At 47.6% G+C, this 20,476-nt stretch overlaps 1 long non-coding RNA gene across 1 annotated transcript; it reads left to right on the forward strand.

Moving 5' to 3' along the window:
- Nucleotides 1-10,208: 10,208 nt before the first annotated feature.
- LOC142786395 (uncharacterized) lies at nucleotides 10,209-18,422 on the forward strand. The gene is made up of 2 exons (XR_012889037.1): nucleotides 10,209-10,334; nucleotides 17,501-18,422. It is a non-coding gene; the product is annotated as an uncharacterized LOC142786395 (long non-coding RNA).
- The last annotated feature ends 2,054 nt before the right edge of the window (nucleotides 18,423-20,476 follow it).

The raw sequence follows: 20,476 nt of genomic DNA on the forward strand, positions 1-20,476 counted from the left end.
ATGGCATAGTGAATGTCTGCCTACTACACACAAAATATGATTTATGGCGTAGTGGGTACCCTCCAAGTGTGGTTGTTGTAGTTACCCAAGGAGTATTTAAAAATGTTTTCAAAGGCCACTCTTCCACATTTCGCTGTGACTGTGCTGCACCATGGCGCCGGCCCAGCGGTCTTTTTATTTTTAGACGCGGAGTTTCTTTCCTACGTCACTCCAAGCACACGAGTTGTGTTTTGTTGTTGTTCATGATGATGCTGATGATAATACAGGTCCTCCAACAACAAGACAAAGACTTCTTCGCAAGAACACGCGCTCAATACGCCACAAATGAAACGTTACGCTAAGCACCTCCGACAGCATATATACAACAGGCGGGTCCCCTTAAGTGCCTCGCGCCTAAATTAAATTATTATACGCTCCTCGCTGAAAAAACTTTTCGTAAATAAAAAACACACAACTGTCCAGCATGCTGAGTTTGCGGAAATCCTACATGGTAAAAATACTCAACCGATACAAATAAATGATTTACCACCTGCAATGCTGCGCTCGTGTGCGCTTGAGAACTTTCCAGAAGCAAGTGTGATTTATATATATATATTTCTCTTCGTGTGTAACGAAAAACTTTGCTGCACCTTATACGACGATACTCACTCAGCTGACCACCGCACAAACGCATCGGTTGAGCTTTCAACGTTGTTACTGGTGTGGGCACTTTCGTCACTGCTACGCAAATGAGAACGAGTTCAGTGAGCATCCTGCGCGACAGGTAGCCCGCCGTGAGAATAACATGACGCCCGTCCCCTGGCTCGGCTACAGGCTCAAGGCTTGGTCCAGTTGATTGATATTGCTGCGTTCGCTAATGTCTGTACAGCTCGCACGTACTTGTTGATATCGTGTATGTTTTTGTGTGTCTGAATCTTATGAAAAGCCGGCGTCGTCATTTCAAGGGCACCCGACAACGCTAAAATGACAGTGTCAAAGCACGCAGCAGCTGTGCGTAAGATCGATGCAGCAACGCACATTTTTGTTTGTCCAGGTAGCGGAGCACGGACATCAAAATCTGTCATTGTTGCAGCTTCTGTTCGCATTATTTCTAACGCCATCTTGAAAATTCCTCGGGCTTAGTAAAAAAAAAAAACTCGCATTGCGGACACGACATGTTGGTATGGGAACATCTGCCAAATCTGGCCGTCTCACGTGGCAGGCAGAGTTTAGAAGAGTAGCGTGGTGTGGCCACCTTATCAGATGCTCTATCACGCATCGGGCTCTGCTCAAGCTCCCCAATGAAGGTTGCCGGCGCCTGCTGGTTGACATCGAACAGCTGATTAAACGCTATTGGCTAATAGCCGATATACACAAAGAGCAGCGTTAGGATAATATGTTCTTCTTGTTACGGGTTACCGCCAAGGCCCGGCGCCCCACTCTTTGGTCTGCTAACATTACTTCAGGAGCCAAACTAGTTCTTCTAAAAAACACAACGTGGAAATGTAGATCACTAATCATTAAGCCAGCCTGCATGCTCGAGGTCGTGAATGGCGCTGGCATCTTTGCCCGGAGCCAGCTCTGCCTGCACAGCTTCCAGAGCGCTCGTCAGGACGAAAGAAGAGAGAAAGCGCCTAAGTAGGGCGTGCAAGAAATGTCAAACAAATTCGAGAATTATTTAGGCAGTCGATTCAATAAGTAGAGACGTTCGATGTTTACTTCGAAAAGTGGTTGAACGCTTCATTGATGAATCTTTATCAGGGGACAATTCAAGCTCTAAGCAACACATTTAATTACTCCGTAAGACATTTGTTTCAATATAGAGTAAAGAGCTCACTGCACTAATGTTTACTTTCAGTATGAGGACTCTGGTGTAATCACGTTCATTGCGCAGCGAACTCGGGAGAGTACGAGAGCCGTGGGTCCGGTGAAGAAGTACACACCCGAAAGCGATGATCATGCTCAACCAAAGCATCTAATGATGATTTAATGTTACTCAGTTGAGGATTAAGTCTACAATAGATGCGTAACACTAATGGGAAAGCGGCCAGCCTGGCCGCTGCAAGTCAAGATACAAGGAACGTCGCGTGACGACCTCCGTGCGGCAGGCGTGAACTTCGGTGCTGTGGTACCAGCGGTCACTTGAGTATTGACACAACAAGTGGCGTCACGCGATCATTGACCGGCGAAGTCTGCTCCGAAACTATGTATGGGCCAGATGAATCGAGCTTCGGACTTGTCGCATATACCAGGTGTGCTAATAAGTGTCAAGAGCAGCACGTCGTCACCAAGTCGTAACGATACAACTCGACGAGAGGTGTCGTAAACCGCCTTCCTTTCTTGTTGCGAGGCTTCTGTGTTCATACGAGCATGCTGGTGGCTCTGAGCGAAACGAGAATAATATTCATCTCAAGAAGACGGGGATGAAGTGTCATTGCCGGTGAACACGCGAAAACTCATAAAGAAATTAGGTGAACATCCGTAAACGTGATAGTTAGTTATCCGCTGAACGGCGGTATTTTAGGCGATGGTGAGGAATTTTAGACGTTTATCTCCGTTTTCTGTGGACCAGTTTGTTGTATACAGCGATAATATCAACAAGAGCTGCATACATTCTCTCGGTTAGGTGGTTTGCTTGAAGATGGTAGCTGAACGCTGTCTTCTGTGTAGTGCCAGAGGCGTAGAACTTCATTTAGCATTTGGGATATGAATGCCTCTCCGAGGTCGCTTAGGAGCATGCTAGGGGCACGATGACGTATGAATTATGGCCTCAAGAACAAACTCAGACACTTCCGCAGTTATGATAGTAACTATAGAAGTTGTCTCGGCGTAGTGCGTCAAATAGTCAACGGCGACCGCTTTATCGATTTCTAGCGCCAGTGATGAGAAGAGTTTCACAAAGGTTAATACCTTCGAACTCGATTGGTGTCATGGGGCACGGAATTTGCTGAAATTGCCGGGTAGGGGTCGAAGTCGGGAGTTTAGGACGCTTGCATGGAGAGCAGGAGCCTACGTACCTCGCAAAGTTTGTAATAATAATTATAATAATAATAACAACAATAATAGTTTTGAACATGTTGCGTCACGAAATGTTACATGTCAAGGGATGATACGGCTAAAGGCAGCCTGATAATGGCCCTAAAAGTCAAGCACTCTTCAAGTTTCGAACATGTATAAATTATACAATCAAAAAATTAAAGATAGTTTTCGCTTTCTTGAATTGTATATCTTAAGAAAGCTTGAAAATACACTCACAGAATTTGAGGGAATAATGCAAGAGCAGAGGGACTGTGTTACTCTCCCCATAGTTCTTTAACTCGGAGGAGTGGAGCAGAGTTGGCCGCGGAACGTACTCTTTAGTTGATTGCCGAGTAAAAGAAACTGCGAACTCTCTGCTACTTAAGTGGAGTTCCCAATCTATGCAACTTTCATGCCGATGAGTCGTGAATGAGATCTGACACTCTGTCTTTGCTGGCGGAGTACAATCGAGTGCTTGCAAGTTACCACCGACGCTGCAAAGCAATACAACTGTCTTGTAAACATACGCCTCTGAGTGTTGAAGCCCCATATGTAAGTTTAATGCATCAAGTAATCGAATAACTTTCCGTATTAACAAAAGCATGCTTTTGTGATCATGAACGTTTATTTCCCGAAGCGTCAACACCAACATGTTCGAATGAAAGAACAGCGGTAACATCTAAAGCGCCGCCGATGTTGGTTTACGGCCCAAACAAACTGCTACTAGAGTAAGGTAAAAATGTCGGAACATAATGTGAAAAAAAAAGTTCGAAAAAATTCTACAGCGGTGTTCAGACTCGCTACCTACTTATGACGAGGCGGGTATTTTACCCATTTTACCCCTACGCCACGTTGTGCATGCTCACTGCTGTGTAAAAAAGAAACGTCGTTGAAAGAAAACACGCCGTTTCACTTCACGGGTTGTAGTTTGAGCACATACGCGATTTTCGTTTCTAACTAAACCTTGCGTCTTCATGATATGGGAACCTCGGCTGCTGACCCGAAGGTCGTGGGATCGAATCCCGGCTGCGGCGGCTGCATTTCCGATGGAGACGGAAACTTTGTAGGCCCGTGTGCTCAGATTTGGGTGCATGCTACAAAACCCCAGGTGGTCGAAATTTCCGGAGCCCTCCACTACGCCGTCTCTCATAAACATATGGTTGTTTTGAGACGTTGAACCCCCCATATCAATCAATCAATCAATATCATAATATGAGACCTACTGGCGTCCACGCATTACATGCCACTAATGCCCAGAAGCCTAATTTCTTTCAGAAATCACAAATACAAAAATTACCGAAAACCTGGGGAACATGATTTACTGCCGAGAGCAATAGCCGTTACTCGTTTTTTTTTTCTGCCGGTTGACGTGCGCCGAAGTTTTATATTGACTGTAATGCTCGATAAGTACGCGCGTAGTTGATTGAATGAGGAGTATTTTAGTGCGAAAGCTACGATATACTACAGTACAGTGGCCGTGTTAGAGTGTACTGATTTGCATCTGTAAACCGATAGATGGAACTACATAGCCGATAGCTAAAAACCAAATTGCATGTGCACGAAAGTGTCTCATCGTGTTACTTTATGAACGCACACCGAACGACGACCAGCAGTAGAGCGGGACCAGTGGGTGACAAATTATTCCGATACAAGGTGTTATCTCTAAAGGCAAACATGCGTACAGCGGCTTCGTGCGATGAGGATTGTATGCGTGGCTTAGATGTGGATCCCTACGCTGCTGGTCACCGAGGCGAAGTAGCTGGGAAAAGAAAAATATGCAGCCGATGGAGTCAGTGCGCATAGAGTCCTCGTCAGCACACGCTAGCGTTATAAGCAATCCGAATCTTGGTGCAGTCTTCAACTTTTACGCACTACCGTTTAGGCATACTCGTGAAGGCGGACTGCCCAGAGACCGAGACGAGCTGTAGGACTTTCAAAGAGGGAGACAACAAAAACCATAATGTTCGGTAAATACTGTAAAAGGTCGGCCATGCAAGCAACAGTGAAATGTCACAAATGCCCACACCAGAGCGAGGCGTTCGCAATCCGTGACGGAATAATTGCTCTCCGAGGGACACAGCAGCCTGCCGGCATGAAGTGCGAACCGCATGCATACATCAAGTTGTTAACCACTCATCCAGCTTGTTAACCAAGCCATCCAGCAAACACGTTTTCAATCGCCACTATCAGCCGGCATTTTTCACCGTTGCCACCATTGGCTTGCCGCCACCACCCCCATCTGCCACCATTTTTTCCACTCTCACCGTCATCTATTATTATTACTACAGCTTCCACCATATCCATTATAATTTCTATCATATCCACTGTCATTTTCATCAAATCCAGTATTATGTCCACCAACGATACCAGCATCCACCGGCCCAGGATTTTCAATAGGAAAAGGCGTTATTTCTTGTGTATTCATTCCCATGCTCTTGCGTTGCTGTACAATTACAGCTCGTGAAGGTGATAATCTTACGGACCTGAAGTCTAATACAATGCTGCACAAAGCAAAAGAGGACACGCCCGCGCAAGATAAGTCTCGTATCGTCGAGAAGCTAACCACCCTGCTAGAACGCCAGGCTACACCAGACGACAGTTTTTGCTTACTGCTGGCCGTGCCTACATACGAAGGACACACGGACAAGAAATCAGTCGCAGACTTTCTGCAAGAGTTACAAGATTACCGCCACGCGCAAGCCCTCAAAAATGACTCTCCTGCTACGCGTGCTGCCCGTCGCCCTGTCTGGCTGTGGCGCACGTTGGCGTCGTCGCCAGTCTTTCGACAGTTGGCCCCACTTTGAGCAGCTATTCCATGCCTAATTTCTTCCCGCCTACTACGTCATTCTGATCAAAGATGAACTTTGCAGGCGTACACAGGATGAGGATGAAAGAGCGGAGAATACATGCGGTCCTTTCAGGAGCTTTACGACCACGCAGACCCTTCGGCATCTCAAGCGTAAAAAGTGACTCGGGCAGTTAGGCAGTCGCATTTGCGTTTTCAGGCATACTTAAGGGGTCGTTCGTTATTCCCTTCGCTCGACGTCCTCGCAAAAGCAGCGGGTGATAGTCAGGTCGTGATGTTGGCGAACCTCACATACCAGCCACCGCACCCACCAGAATCCATCTTCGAGCCATCCTGTGCGTGGCACGGTCGGTCTGAACCAGTGGCCTCACCGACGGCCCCACCAAGTGTTCTAGACCAATTCAGACACTACAATCTATCTGCTCAGTCTGCCTTTCCGTTAATAACCCGCGAACGTGGGGCACCCTCACCCAGCGCCTTCACCCAAGGTCAGTGCGTAGAGCCCACCGCCCATTTTGATGCAGGAGTCAAAGACAGGGGCTCATATATGCTTCCAATGAGGAATTCGGGGCCACTACAGGAACCAGTGCCCAAGCAGACCACATCTTGGCTACCGGGCAAACGAGCGGGGCCGGTGATGGTGAGCGCACGCTAATTGCTGGCCAACATTCTACTGGCCCACGGGGTACTCTCACTTTACGCAGGTCCTGGAAAACCTACTGCAGCTCCTCTGTGAGCTGTGGATCGTATTCAAAAGCAGCCAGGCGCGTCGCTGAGCCCTAGATGTCAGGTGCTTTGGTCTTCACATCATCCAGCCTCCATCCGCGGGAAACCTTTGACAAAGCAACGCACGCCCGAACGGACAAAGCCGCAACTCTTTCCGCTCGGACAACTACCAGAGGAACAACCAACCAACGCGCCAACACAGTTCACTCCGCCCGATAACAGCCACGGTGTACTCGACAATACGCTGAGAAATCTTCCGTCCTCATTCACTCTTCTTGTTGACCACGCGGATAAAGCACCATTGGTGATGGTTTTTATAGCAAAAGTAAAAGTTCCGGCTCTTTTAGATACTGGTTCAGCTGTTGCCGTTTTCGGAGATCGCATTTAGAACGTCTGGGAGATTAAAGGCTTGTCTTCGTGAGAGGTACACACTAATGTGCGCGTGGCCTTTCCTCATGTTGTCCCTGCTACATTTGCAGCTCGTTTATCAGTTACAATCGATGGGCGAAAACTACGGCAACGTTTCCTACACCTACGCGGGCTTTTCTGCCCCTTTGTTTTGGGACGTAATTTTGTCGCAAAGTCAGGAATTGTGCTTGATATCTGTACTGGCACCTACAGCCATGGCATCAATGCAAAACCACTCAGGTTTGCGCCTACTTCGCCGGAACACCGTCTTATCTGCTTGCAGCAAGTGTGCATCCGTTCTTTGAGACCTTCTTGACTGTCATGGAATCCTTCAAAGAGCTAACAAGGCTAAAAAGCAGAATTGAAATAGCCCTAAAGCCCTTTACGGCAATGTTCACAGAGGCTCCCGGCAAGGTTAATGTATTGGAACACAGGATAGACACAGGTGACGTCCGCCCTATCCGTTTCCGCCCACGTCCCTTTAGCATCCACAAGCGTGAACTTCTCGACGCCGCCCTCAACGAAATGCTCGCCACCAGTGATGTACGAGCGTCCAACAGTCCAATTGGGCGCTTCCAGTTGTCTTAGCTCCAAAAATGGGTGGCTCTGCGCAGCTGTGCGTTGACTACCGGCGGTTCAACTCCGTAACAGTTAGATACTCGTACCTCTTTCCATCAATCGACTCCGTTGTGTACTCCCTTGGTGTCGCCGAATTATTCACTACTCTTGACTGTAGCAGAGGCTTCCAGCAAATTCCGTTAGCAGAGTCTGATGCTGAGAAAACGGCATTTACTTGCCACAGGGGATTGTTCGAGTTTTCAAGGTTACCTTTCGGGTTGTGCAGTTCACCGGCCACATTTCAGTGCATCATGGATAATGTGCTTCGAGAAGCCAAATTCAGTTATGTAATGGCTCACATGAACGACGTGATAATGTTTTAGCAAAGCTTCGACGAGCATCTGGTCCACTTGACCACTGTATTACGAGTGCAAGACGCCGACATCATCATCAACCCGCGGGAATTTCAGTTGGTCTAAACCAGAATCAACCTCTTAGATTTCTTTGTCGATGAAAGCACAATATGGCAGGATGAACAAACACTTCAGGCCATCCTGCAGTTTCCACGTGCAACGGGCGTTAAAAGTCTGCAGCGCTTTTTGGGAATGGTTGGCTTCTACAGCCACTTTATTCCTCACTGTGCCGATCTGGCAAGACGACTTCACCAGCTCCTGCGCAAGGGTACCCATTGGTCTTGGACTCACATGGAGCAGGCAGCCTTTCAGCCTTTGTCGGAGGCTATCGCTGATACAGCGCTGCTGCGCCTCCCTGACCTAAACTTGGCGTTCACATGTGCAGATCGACGCAAGTGAATGTGGCCTCGGAGCAGTTTTGCTCCAAGCATATCAAGGGATGCTTTACCCGCTAGCATTTGCCAGCCACACGCTCTCGGGCGCAGAAAGGAACTACAGTGTAACAAAGAAGGAGTGCCTTGCAATAGTATTCGCGCTTAAGAAATTCGACATGTATCTGAATGTAGCTACACTTACGATTCAAACCGATCATAAGGCTCTGTCATGGCTATCAAAGCTCCAAAATTCATCCAGTCGTCTCGCCCGGTGGTATTTTTTTTTCTTTGAAAGTATAATTACACAGCGGAGTACAAGAATTGCACCGGCAACAAGGTGGCTGACGCACTTTTCCGAGCGCCACTGTCCGGGGATGGTAAACCAGCCGCCGAGGTCCGGGTCATGGCAGCACCTGAAGATGCTTGGGGACCACTGGCCTCACGACAGCAGCTCCTTGGCGCTCAGAGAAGCGACAACCAGTGCAAGCAGATATGCAGTGGCCTGGGCACTGTCAGCCCCACCATCCGCAACTACCCATGGCAGCTACTTGCAAGCCGATGACGGCCTGCTCCAAACTTGACTCCATAGCGTCGTGCTTCTACGCGACGTTTGTGCAAAACCTTTCCAATCACTGGAGCGAAACTTTGCGGGAAGCCAAAGAGAACTTGAAACTAGCCCACCTGGAACATTGCAACCAATATAACAAGGGCAGGCGGCCCCGCCGCGGTGGTCTGGTGGCTAAGGCACTCGGCTGCTGACCCGCAGGTCGCGGGTTCAAATCCCGGCTGCGGCAGCTGCATTTTCGATGAAGGCGGAAATGTTGTAGGCCCGTGTGCTCATATTTGGGTGCATGTTAAAGAAGCCCAGGTGGTTGAAATTTCAGAAGCCCTTTACTACGGCGTCTCTCATAGTCATATGGTGGCTTTGGGACGTTAAACCCCATATATCATATCAATCAACAAGGGCAGGCGACCTCTAGAGATCCCAGTTGGCGATGAGGTGCTTCGTCACACGCATGCACTCAGCGATGTAGCAAAAGGGTTTGCTGCCTACCTCGCACCACGATAGTATGGTCTCTATGTCATTGCTAAGCGAATTTCTAGGTTGACATACCTTCTCAAAAACAAACGTGGTGGTCAAGTAACAGGTCCTGTAAACGTGTGCGACCTCAAAGCTTACTACGAGCACCCACTGGACTCGCAAGAACATTCCCCCCTATCGTCAACATTGCTGTCCTGCGTAGGAAATGTTTGTAAATCAAGAGACGGTGACTTTTTGTTGTCCTGCTCTGGTAATCTTGCCTTTCGCAGAACACCCGCAGCAACTTCAGTGTCTAGAAGACCGCGACAAAGTATAAGGCTGACATCCGTCATGGAATCCTGGCACAGTCTGCTGTGAGCATCGACACCAGCTGTGTGCACATTCCATCCTGTGCAACCGGCGGGGCAAAGACAGGCCACGAATTGTTACGTGATGTGCGACATGTGCGCAGGCTCCGATCGGTGTAACTCATGACAAAGACATGCGAGGAGTGGTGATGTGTTGTGCTGCCTGACAAACTGTGTCGACAGGGAGACGCGACTAATAATAGTGTTGTGATGCCCGACAAACTCTTTACACTAATCAGGGACTGCTTCTTAGTCTACCGTTTTGTATTTTTATAGTGCTCATTATTGCATATAGTTGCCTGTGGACTATGACATTCAGTGGAGTGTCCATTCTTGTTTGTGTGAGGGGGAGGGGAGGGAGTGTCGGGCTTATGGGTCCTTATCTGCAGCACGCACGGTGGAAGCAGGGCGAGGAGACAACATGCGCATTGCACATGCGCGGGTTGAGCGTCAGCATCGAAAAAGCCACAGGGGGCGGAAAGTGGCGGGGAGATAAGAGGGGGTGCGTAACGAGCCCAGGAATTTTCGGGGGAAGGCGAGCACGATGGGATGCGGCGTCGGTCGCGCTCGGCGTGAGGGGTGTTTCCTCCGCTCTACAGAGGCGAGAGCTCGTCGGTTTTGCTGAAGGCGAGTTGATGGCCCGTATTCTACGGCGTGTTACGTGTGAGTTTATTTTCCAGTTGTTATGTTTCGCGCTGGCTTTCCTGCCGTTGTTTCACTGTGTATGTTCTATTGACCACCAGTCTGTGATGATTGTTCCGGGTTTTTGGTTCTCCTGTGTGCGCTAGTGGTATGTTGTACCAGTTTGGGAGGCCGGTAGTGTTTATTTGAGTCGTAAAATAAAGGCGCTTTTGTTCTCAGCATTGCTGTCTCGAGTCCTGCGAATTTTGGCTGGTTGACCTCTCTGAGCGGAGGTAGGGCCTTCAAGCTTCGTTGAGCTACAGAACGAAACCTATGGTGAGGCGTCCATGTTGCATATACCCATTAAGCAAATGCGTATGCTGGTTTTCAGGCACTGTCATGCGACTGGAGGGCTCCCGTAAGTATCTGTGTATGACAGCTGTGCCTGTGGTGAGAGCCTGTATTCGTCTCGTCTTTCGCAGTATGAGCAGAGGATCGCAGGAACTTTGAAAAACCGAAAAAAAACGTAAGCATAACCTCTGGAACCATTTTATTGCTCACAATGGTTCAGTTGCTCTTCTCTTATTAACCCCGAAAAGTTGGAGTGGCGCCAGCTGGTGGGCGGCATGGATGACGTCACTACAAGCACTCTTTGACGCCCGCCATTGCACGCCTATATAACACGCGCTCGATTAGTACGCTGTTTCCTTGTGCGCATTCGCTTTTTGCTTGTCCTAAGCTTTAGATGAAAGACGAAAACCGCACCAATATTGTGCCTAAGACAATAAAAAATATTTATCTTGCATCTACCAACGGTGCCCACGCACTGTGGTTTGAAAATTGCAATTAGGTTTGTGTCGTGCTCCTAATGATGGGTTTCGTTCCCGGTTTCGGCAGCCGAAAAGGGAGGGGGGTAGAAAGTAAGAACACATTTCAGCTTAGGTATAGCAAAATTGTTGTCGCATAATCATGTAGTTGTTTTGACCCGTAAGACCGCCTATATTGACGTTACAGTTTAGCTGTTCACATGAGATAATAAGGCACGTGTCGTTTTTCTCTTGTACTGGGGCTATTTGTTTCGGACGCATCCGCGTATCTACAGACTGCGGTTTTTGCCGGTGTGCCAAGCACCGTGCTTGCGTGCAGTATCAGGTGTCGCAAAATATCTTGAGGTGCTCCCCCATGAACACCGCAGCAGCTGTTGAGTCAGTTTATCTCGCAAACTTTTTCTATGTTCTTTAGTTTCATGTTTTTCTTGCAATAATTTCGGTGCTTCGTTTCACAGATATTATCGAGGTTAGGCGTGGTTGAGGTTAAGTGCGGAAATAATTGATGCTGTCAGATTTTCATTGCGCATAAAAGCAGCCGCTGTACGCTCGTAAATATTACTTTAGATAGCCACCCCATAAATTGGTTTTCCTTTCTGTTGATTACCCTTGCGAATCAACCTCTAAGTAAACATAGTGTGAGAACAGTCTGTGAGGCAAAGGATGCTTATTTTTACCCGAGCCTTGTCACTAGCTCAGTGCCCTATCAGAAAAAGTTCATTTCAACCATGGCATGTGTTTTGCGAATGTTGATATCTGCGGCGCTTGCACAGTATCCCTTGTGACTCGGCAGTAGTTCAGACCAGCAATTCACACAAATTAGCGTTTGCGACTACATAATACTCGGTTACTGTCGAGAAAAAACCGGTTCATAAAAAAGAATCCGATTAATTCGTTATCTCAGCATTTCGAAAGCACTGTGTGCGCGGTCGTGTTATTTTTGGGTAATTTTCTAAATAAGTTGAGTGATTGTGTCAGACAGATTCATCTGGTCATTTGTTGCAGAAAGCGCAATTCCGTCAAATCACCTAGCTTTTTTGAGGACACAGACGCAAATTCTATGATAAACTGCAGCACAGTTGGTGAATTGAAAACGTCCTAATATCATTAGGAATACATTGGCACAAATGTTCAAACCCCAAAGTTTATGCGTAGTTGTATTGTAGTTGGAAGAACCACTTAAATTATTTGTATAGCACTGATTTTTCGAGTACGCAGTCAAAACAATAAACTTCTCCAGTTCGCACGGAAGTTTGGATATTCTAAGCCACATTATCAAAACTTTCTACAGCTCAAATAACTTTTGTTATAGCTGTGCCTTCCGAACGATACCTTGGAATATTTACATGGCAAAATTGAGGAGTAATCGGTAACCACCACGGTATCGCTCAAGAGCGAGCAGGCAATCGGTGCAGAAGAGCAGCGGCGGAGCAAGCGACTCCGTTCTGTGACGTCACATCGCCGCAACAGCATGGACGCCATTGTTCGTTCTCGGAGCTAATACACGTATGGCAAACCGCCGAGACCCTGATGGACAACTCACCACGTTGTTTTGTTGTGCCATTTATTGCAGAAGGAGCGCAGCCGCAGCGAATTGTCTGCCGCTCCTGGAAACCACTTCATACACTTTTCATTCATCTACTGTGGCACATACTTTCGATGTTAGAAACATAGCTGAACTCTTCACACTCGATGAGCTGGCTATCAGCACACAAAAAGTCATGCAGCTCAACAGCACCTGGTGTCGCTCCGTCGACACTGGAATGGCAAACAACACGTCACGCTAGAAAATTGTGAGAGGTCTCGACGCGCACATTCACAGAACCACATCAGCAAGCAGTTAGGCTGTCTACAGAAAATCAGTCGGAATTATGGTCACTTCTGTTGGTATTGACACTTGAACTATCATGTGCCGAAGTAGTTGCCACCTGAGGCATTAGCGAAAAAGCTGTTTTCATAAAGGGAAAGGGGAGTTTTCGCTATCATAATTGTTTGACGGAACGTAAACAGCAGTGGTTGCACCTATAGCACTGTAAAAAAAAATTACCCCGAGGTCGGAGTGAAACGCTTGTCCTCTAGCGTCCCCCTTATTCGGGGCAATTTTCGCTCCGGCTCGCCAGAAGAATTGCGTGGCGCACCCGGAGTACTTTTAACAGATATTTCACTCCGGCCGACAAGAACAATTGGTTGCCGCCGCCAGAGTGCTTTTTACTGGCATTTTTCTCCGGCTGGGTGGAGTGATCACGTGGCACCGCCAGATAATTTTTAGCGGGTTCTTCACTCCGGCTATCTGGAGGTTTTGTGTGGTCCTTTCGGAGTATTTTACGAATGTACTTACTTCGTCCAGACAGAATTTCTGTGAGGGTAATCAGGCCATTATAAAGTGTTTGCTCCACTGTTTTATGATCGTTTCATGCATAGGTTACATGAGGAAAATCCCAATTATTATGCAAGCACTGCAGACTTGCTGTGTATTCTTTCCACAGAGCTCTAGCAGGTGAAATTGAAGTAAACACGAGTTATTATTCTTCGAAACAATGAAAATAGGCTGCCATTTCTGGATGATTACCCAGCCTTTTGGAAAAAGAGTACAAGAACAAAGAAACACGCAAAAAGCCACCAAAAACAAAACACAATAAGACATCCCATGAAATGAACAGCACTCAAATATAAAGCGAAGCGCTTCAAAACGAAGCTCCTAATGCTGCAAAACGATGCACGACAAATGAAGAAAGCGCGGCCACCAAGAACAATTCTTCACCATCCCCGAAAGACCATCCATCAGATTCATTGACGATGCAAGAGTTGAGCTAATTTATTCCTGCATGATTTCAACCAAAATAACTTTTTCACAACTATGAGCCCGTGTATGCGTTTTAAAAGTCTGTATTAAACACACTGCCCTACCTCAATTCACTAAGTTTATAAAAAATTAACACTGATTTTAGTTATTCAAGTTCTTTATTAGTTGAACTTACATATTCTAATAAAAGAATTTTTACGCTGGGGTAGACTTCGACCAGGCATTTATTGATATGGAAAGCGGACAAATGTTACCATCTATGTGTACTCACAAGACCAAAAATATCTCTTAACCAGTTCAGTTTACCTATAACAATCATTGACGTTTGATGGAATCAACCAAAAGCTATCATAGTTTTTATGGTTGCATATCTAATCAGCGCTCTGAATATTGCAGCGGCTTGATTCTATTCATCGAAGTTATGATGGCGTAAATGCAGCCGAAAAAAGAACGAGTACAAGAAAGTGGACGACCACAAGCGCCTGTTGTGTTCAATTTCTTTATCTCGTCTCTTGTTTTGCGCTACATTTACGCCATAATGAATCAGCACCAACTTGCTAACTTCTCCGTATCGCTTTACAGAAGTAATGTTAAGAAAAAAAAACGTAGTCCAAACAACGCTTTATCAGAATTCAGCCGATTTTTCACTGACGTCTTGTGAAATTAGCCTAATATTGTTCACATGTTTTGTTTATCAACCCAACATTATCCAATCTTAGCACTACCTGACAAGAATAACACAGGTAATTCAAAGAGAGGTCACTCTTTATTTTTCTGCCGCACGAGCAACCGCCGGGTCCCACAACACTCGCGAGATCACAATGTGTGTTTGCTGCCAGGAACCATCACATGATTACCGTTGTCACAACTGCCTTCTGTGGTTGATAACTTTGTTGCTGCTTGTCGCTCATAACATCCAGAAGGTGTTCACAACGATTTTCTTTTCTCCAACGCGGCTGAAAGCTTCGCCCAATCCTCACTGCACTGGCTTTGCCTGCACCATGTTGGTTTGTAGGGAACGGCCTACCGGCGGTGAGGCTGCCTACGTCACTCTTCGAGCGGCCAATGAATGCCACTGAGCGATGAGCGGGAGCAATAGGTGAGCAGTAAAAGAGCGAAGTATTGTGGGATGCACCGTCTGCTACCGGCTTCCGGTTCGAGAAGAATAGACGACGGTGAACCGCTTCGCCGCATACTTCAGATTATTGGAAATTCGCGTGCGCGGTTGCCCGTTTATCTTCGTGCTGATAAACCATAGTCGGTTGTTGAGTCGTTCGCTGCTCCAACTCGAGCGTGAAAGGCAAACGCACGAATCGATTGCCACGAAACAAAGAAAAATGAGGTGGGCCGCGGCTGTGAAGAGAGCCACGGCGACAGGTAGCCTTTGAGTATACACGGAACGTTAAATCCAGAGTGTGCGAAAAGAGTTTTATCAGAGATACATGCGTATTCCACACTAAAAAAAAGCTTACGTAAGAATTTGCTGTGAATATTATATTGAGAAAGAAACTGTCGCGCAGGCGCGCCTAGCAAAGATATTATGGGAACACGTGTGCGAAATTTACCTGCCATACGAAATGAGCGCCAGCAATTGCACCCATATATATGACAAAAAAGGCAAAAGCTTCACTCAAGAGTAAGTTTACATGAAGCGCTTGACGAGTGCATTTGCGTCTATGTTGGTCAAACTGTGCGCCAGGGCGGCAATCAAAGGAAGAAGTGCGTTGAACAAGCGCCGGGTTTAGATCATTCGGCGCCACCCATGTCTGACTGTATTGTTTGTGTACCGCTGTGCCGCACAGCTTGGTCAAGATTAGCGTTTATATAAGCCTCTGGCTTCGACTAAGAAATGCATCTTATAGCGCGCAGAAGGCGAGAACAAAAAAGTAATCTCAATTTGTTCAATAAGCGCTGCCCTTCATGCCGATCAATCAACGATGTCGGCCGAAGCAGCGCTCCCGAACTGAACTTTTAGCACACTGCTACAGTCATGTCCATCCCCCGAGATCTTTAAAATAGTAATTTTTCATCTGCAGTAGCGTATCATACATTGAAAACTATTTTCTCTATCGACTGATCTGCTATCCTAACTGACAGTACCCCCAAGCAGCATAAATGCATTGCAGATCATCTCAGCGTGATAAAAAAAGTTTCCTTACCGTTCATGGTTTTTGTAGGCTGTCTTTGTCACAATCCCGGTTATCAAAAACAAAAAAAACAACTTATAAAGCACTGATATCGCACGGAGAGGCGTTTTTTTTTTCAACGAAGCGGTACAAGAATGAGCGCGTGTCGCTGATAACCAGCGTGGTGCGTCGAACCAGAAGCTGTCGTATCCCACAGTTCCCTGCGATTGCCCATATTACCAGCCCCCTATAGGGGAGCATCCACTGGGGCAAAAGCGATGTGCCGGCGCATTTCCGGAGCAATCACGGGAGCATTATCAGGGTACTGGACCGGTTTTTCTCTGGTTTCCTTCGTCCGGCGCTCACCGGAGGAAAACAGTGGAAAACGAATGTACACCGGTTTGAGTGAGGCCACCGGAGCAGAGCGGGGGCATTACCGCATTTCCTCCCAGCTGTGAACATTTTAGATGCGGAGCATCTTATACTCGCGCCTTGTAGTGCGCCGTCCGCGCCGTCCGCACCGCTTCTCGAACATTCGACAGCTGACGCGCGCGCATGCGCCGTCGCGCCGTCGCCCACTCTTCCACCATCTGTGCATCCCTTCCTCCTCTACACACCGCGCGCGCTTCACTCCTCCACCATCTGTGCACCCTTCCTCCTCTACACACCGCGTTCGACATCTACAATTCTCCTGATTCTCCAGTGGACGCGCATGTGGCGTCGCGCTTCGAGAACATTCAACAGCTGACAGTGCATGCGCCGTCGTGCTGTATATATACTCAAGGTCGGCGCTCGCTCGCTCAGTTGCCGCTCGTCGGTTGGTTTGTACGGCGCGTCGACGTCCAAGATCGCGGTGAAATGAATTCCAACGAATCCACAAACACAATGATCGACGTCCCTTCGACCAGCGCCGCCCTTTCGCATACGTGTGTACGTGTTCACTCATTTAACACCCCCTCCTACAACCACGTTAACCAATTTAGCCATCGACCCAAGTAAGTCGCAATTTAACACCCCATTTCACAACCACGTTAACCAATTTAGCCATCGACCTAAGTAAGTCGCACTTTAACACCCCGTTAACCAATTATATGGTCCGCATCCTCCTCAGTGTTCCCCCGAGGGAAGCTGCGGGCAATTTTTTTCTTTACAGTATATGCTTTTTTGCAGAAACAAACGCACCCGGCTTGTGAAATGAGCGGTTCTGAAGTTTTGGAACACCTGGTTTTACACCTAGCTCATAGGTTCAAAAAAGTTTCATATCGAGAACGAAAAATTTTCTTATTCGAGGAGTGCTTTTAAAATCTTTTAGATATTGAGAACGAGCAAATGATTTGTAATCAATGAATGTTCAACGTGAACGCCATATTTATTCATTGCTACGAGATTTTCATTCTTCAGGGCTTTCGTTATGCACGGGTTTAACTGTAAATGTGCTCATCTATGTTTCAGCTGAAGTGCTTGCTGCGTGCGGTCATGAAGAGTGCAAGCGAGGACTTTGAGGCAAGCCACGACGGTACAGTACAGCAGCAGCGCCAGGTAGAAAAAAAACTACATGGAACTTCAGTTCCTGTACTATGACCAGTCAGAAGGACTGGTACAGTACTAGAAGAATGCAACGAATTTTCCAGTGCTCTCGACCGACCAGACAGTCGTTGCAGTCCCTGCATCGCCAAGCATGGAAATGCGAGCAGATGTGGTACGCAAGCAAGCTTCTGCTACCATGCGACGTTGCAATGTGGTGGCAGTGACACTTGAAGTCACAGAAGCAGACACTGCTCATGGATATCCTTCACTGGCAATAACTGCACGGGCAAGCACTAAGGCTTTGACTGGGACTGTTGTCGCTCAATTAAATCGGCGCCCTGTGCATGCTCCTGCACTTCTCGGTGATTTGTCGATGCACCAGAAAGTGAATAAAGCTAGGCGTACTGCCAGAAAGTGAATGAAGCTAGGCGTACTGCCATACCACTGCGTTCTGCTGCTTTTTGGCAGAGTCCGGCTTCTGACTGTGTGCCACCCGACGCCTGCGGCATAACGTCTAAGGTAAGCCCCCATGCAGAAGGTGTCGTTCGGCGAAATGGCCGCCATGCGTTTACCACCAGCGCTTCTCAACTCGTGGTGATGACCGTGTAAAGAAGCATAAAGCCGAGTCGGCCAAAAATAAGAAAAGGCGAAACAAAAAAAAAACGCAGATTCTTATGCCATTGTCGGTGGTGTAAATGTTCATCAAGAAGTGATGAAGGCTGGACGTACTGCCGTTCCTATGTGCTCTGTTGGTTTTGAGCATGGCCCAGCTCCTAACTGGGCCACCTGACGCCTGCGGCGTAACGTCCAAGGTGAGCCCTCAATAAAAAGGTGTCTTTCTCTGCAACAGCCGCAATCCGACTAGCACCAGCGCTTCCTCACCTCGTGGTGATGACCGTGTAGAGTGAAGGAAGCAGAGTTGGCCGAACTTAAGGCCTCAAATAAGAAAAGGTGAAGCAAGAAGAATGAGGCTGCTCGTCCTCTTGTCGGTGAGGCGGGTGTTCCTCACGAAGTGACGAAGACTGGGCGTACTGCCGTGCCACTGCGCTGTGCAGCTGTTAAGTGCCAACCACTGGCACGCGTACGCTCGCGTCTACGCGTCAAAAGCGTCAAATGCGCCTCTCGGCTTCGACGTCGGAGGGGCATACGCGAGCAGGCGCGAGGGATCAAGTCGGGCTTTAAGTGCCAACCACTGGCACGCGTATGCTCGCGCCTACGCGTCAAAAGCGTCAAATGCGCCTCTCGGCGTCGGCTTCGGAGGGGCATACGCGAGCAGGCGCGAGGGATCAAGCCGGGCTTGATATTTCGCCTCACGTACGCTACGTCACCACGCGTACAGCGGCGCCAACCAACCAGAGGCCGCGCGTCAACCAAACAGAGGCCGCGATGACTCCGAATGCTGTGCCTAATGGCCGCCGCTTCGAAGGCGCAGTCGAGTGCTGAAAGCAAGCATGAAAACTACTCCAAACGTTCCTGAATGACCGCTTCGTAATCTAGAACGACAACAAAACGACGAGCGAGTGCGAGTGCTACCAGCGTGACGCGGTTTCGTGCTTAGTTCGAGCGATGCCGACAAATCCAGCGAATGCCGGCCGGCTATGCTAGCGCCGGTCCCGTGTGCGATCGTCGGCTGAGCGAAAGGAGCATGTCGGTGTTCTTGTGCTTTGATCTGTGTCTTTCTGTGCTAAAAACGAGTGTAAACAGACTTCGGAGGTTCGAAGGTTTGAGCGCGAGCCCTCGCCTACCGCGGAGACAATTCAGATCGGTGTCATCTGCATCCATCGCAGGCCTCTACCATCTAGTTCGTATGAACCAGCACATGCGAGGCACATCGGCTGAAAAAGCTCTACGGTAGTTTCCGTCGCAACATAGACACCATATACGACGCCCGAAATATCGCGTAGTTCATACGGAGGAGTTTTTATCTGCACTGTGTTTGTTTTCAACATCGGTATTCATCATCGCTGAAAAAGAACCTCGCACTAGCCAACGCATTTCCGTGATGTGAAAACGTACGAACTTATATAAGTGTATTCGCGAATTGTATGACGCGGAAACAATCGTTGGCTTCGGTGCTAATCGTTTTCGTGTGTTGCCAAGCTAATAACAAGCGTACGCTGGTTGGTAGCAGTGACATACTTCGTGTCCGGTACCGGCGACGCTGACACATTGAGCTGTCAGCGGTCTCATTTCCATTCACGTACAAGACAGAAACTCGAGCGTGCGTTGTTGTGGTGATCGAAAAAGAAAGTTGCATGATTAAGTGCTGCTGGTATTGCCTGCTATTTCACTTCTCGCTTCTTTTGCGTCTCTGCCATGCTCAGTAGCACATACGTTGTTTGGAGTCATTCTAACACACACATTCTTAATTTATAGTTCATTCTGATACTTATAGCTATAGGCATACAATGGCGCTTCTCCGTCGTTTTACAGTTTACTATAACATAAAGCGCGTTCTGTTTACAGCTGGACAGATAACTGAAAACCTTGTGAGAAGCACCTGATTTGAAATCAGCTGCACGATGACACGATTGTTGGAAGAGAAGATCACCACATGTATGCACAGAATAAATGAAGGTGCACTAGTACGGTACTGCACTTTGTATAGAAGAAATGCAAAAAGTACCTCATGTGACTTATGAGACCTTTCAGAGCTGTGCATGTATTTATCTGTGCCTCCAGACTGTAATGAGCTGAATATATTCGATGGTTCCGAACATTGAATATTTGTATGCGTTTCCAAAGAGTCCTTCATTTCTGTTCAGTTCTTTAGTATATGCATTAACTTGGATTATATATACGCATTCCCTTAAGCATATTCTGTTCAGTTCTGTTGGAAAACTTTCCAAAACTTCTGTACGGTGCTCTAGTGCAATCCTTTGATCAGTATCTGTCCCATCA

Source organism: Rhipicephalus microplus, unplaced genomic scaffold (genome assembly GCF_043290135.1).
Source record: "Rhipicephalus microplus isolate Deutch F79 unplaced genomic scaffold, USDA_Rmic scaffold_23, whole genome shotgun sequence".
Taxonomy (NCBI): domain Eukaryota; kingdom Metazoa; phylum Arthropoda; class Arachnida; order Ixodida; family Ixodidae; genus Rhipicephalus; species Rhipicephalus microplus.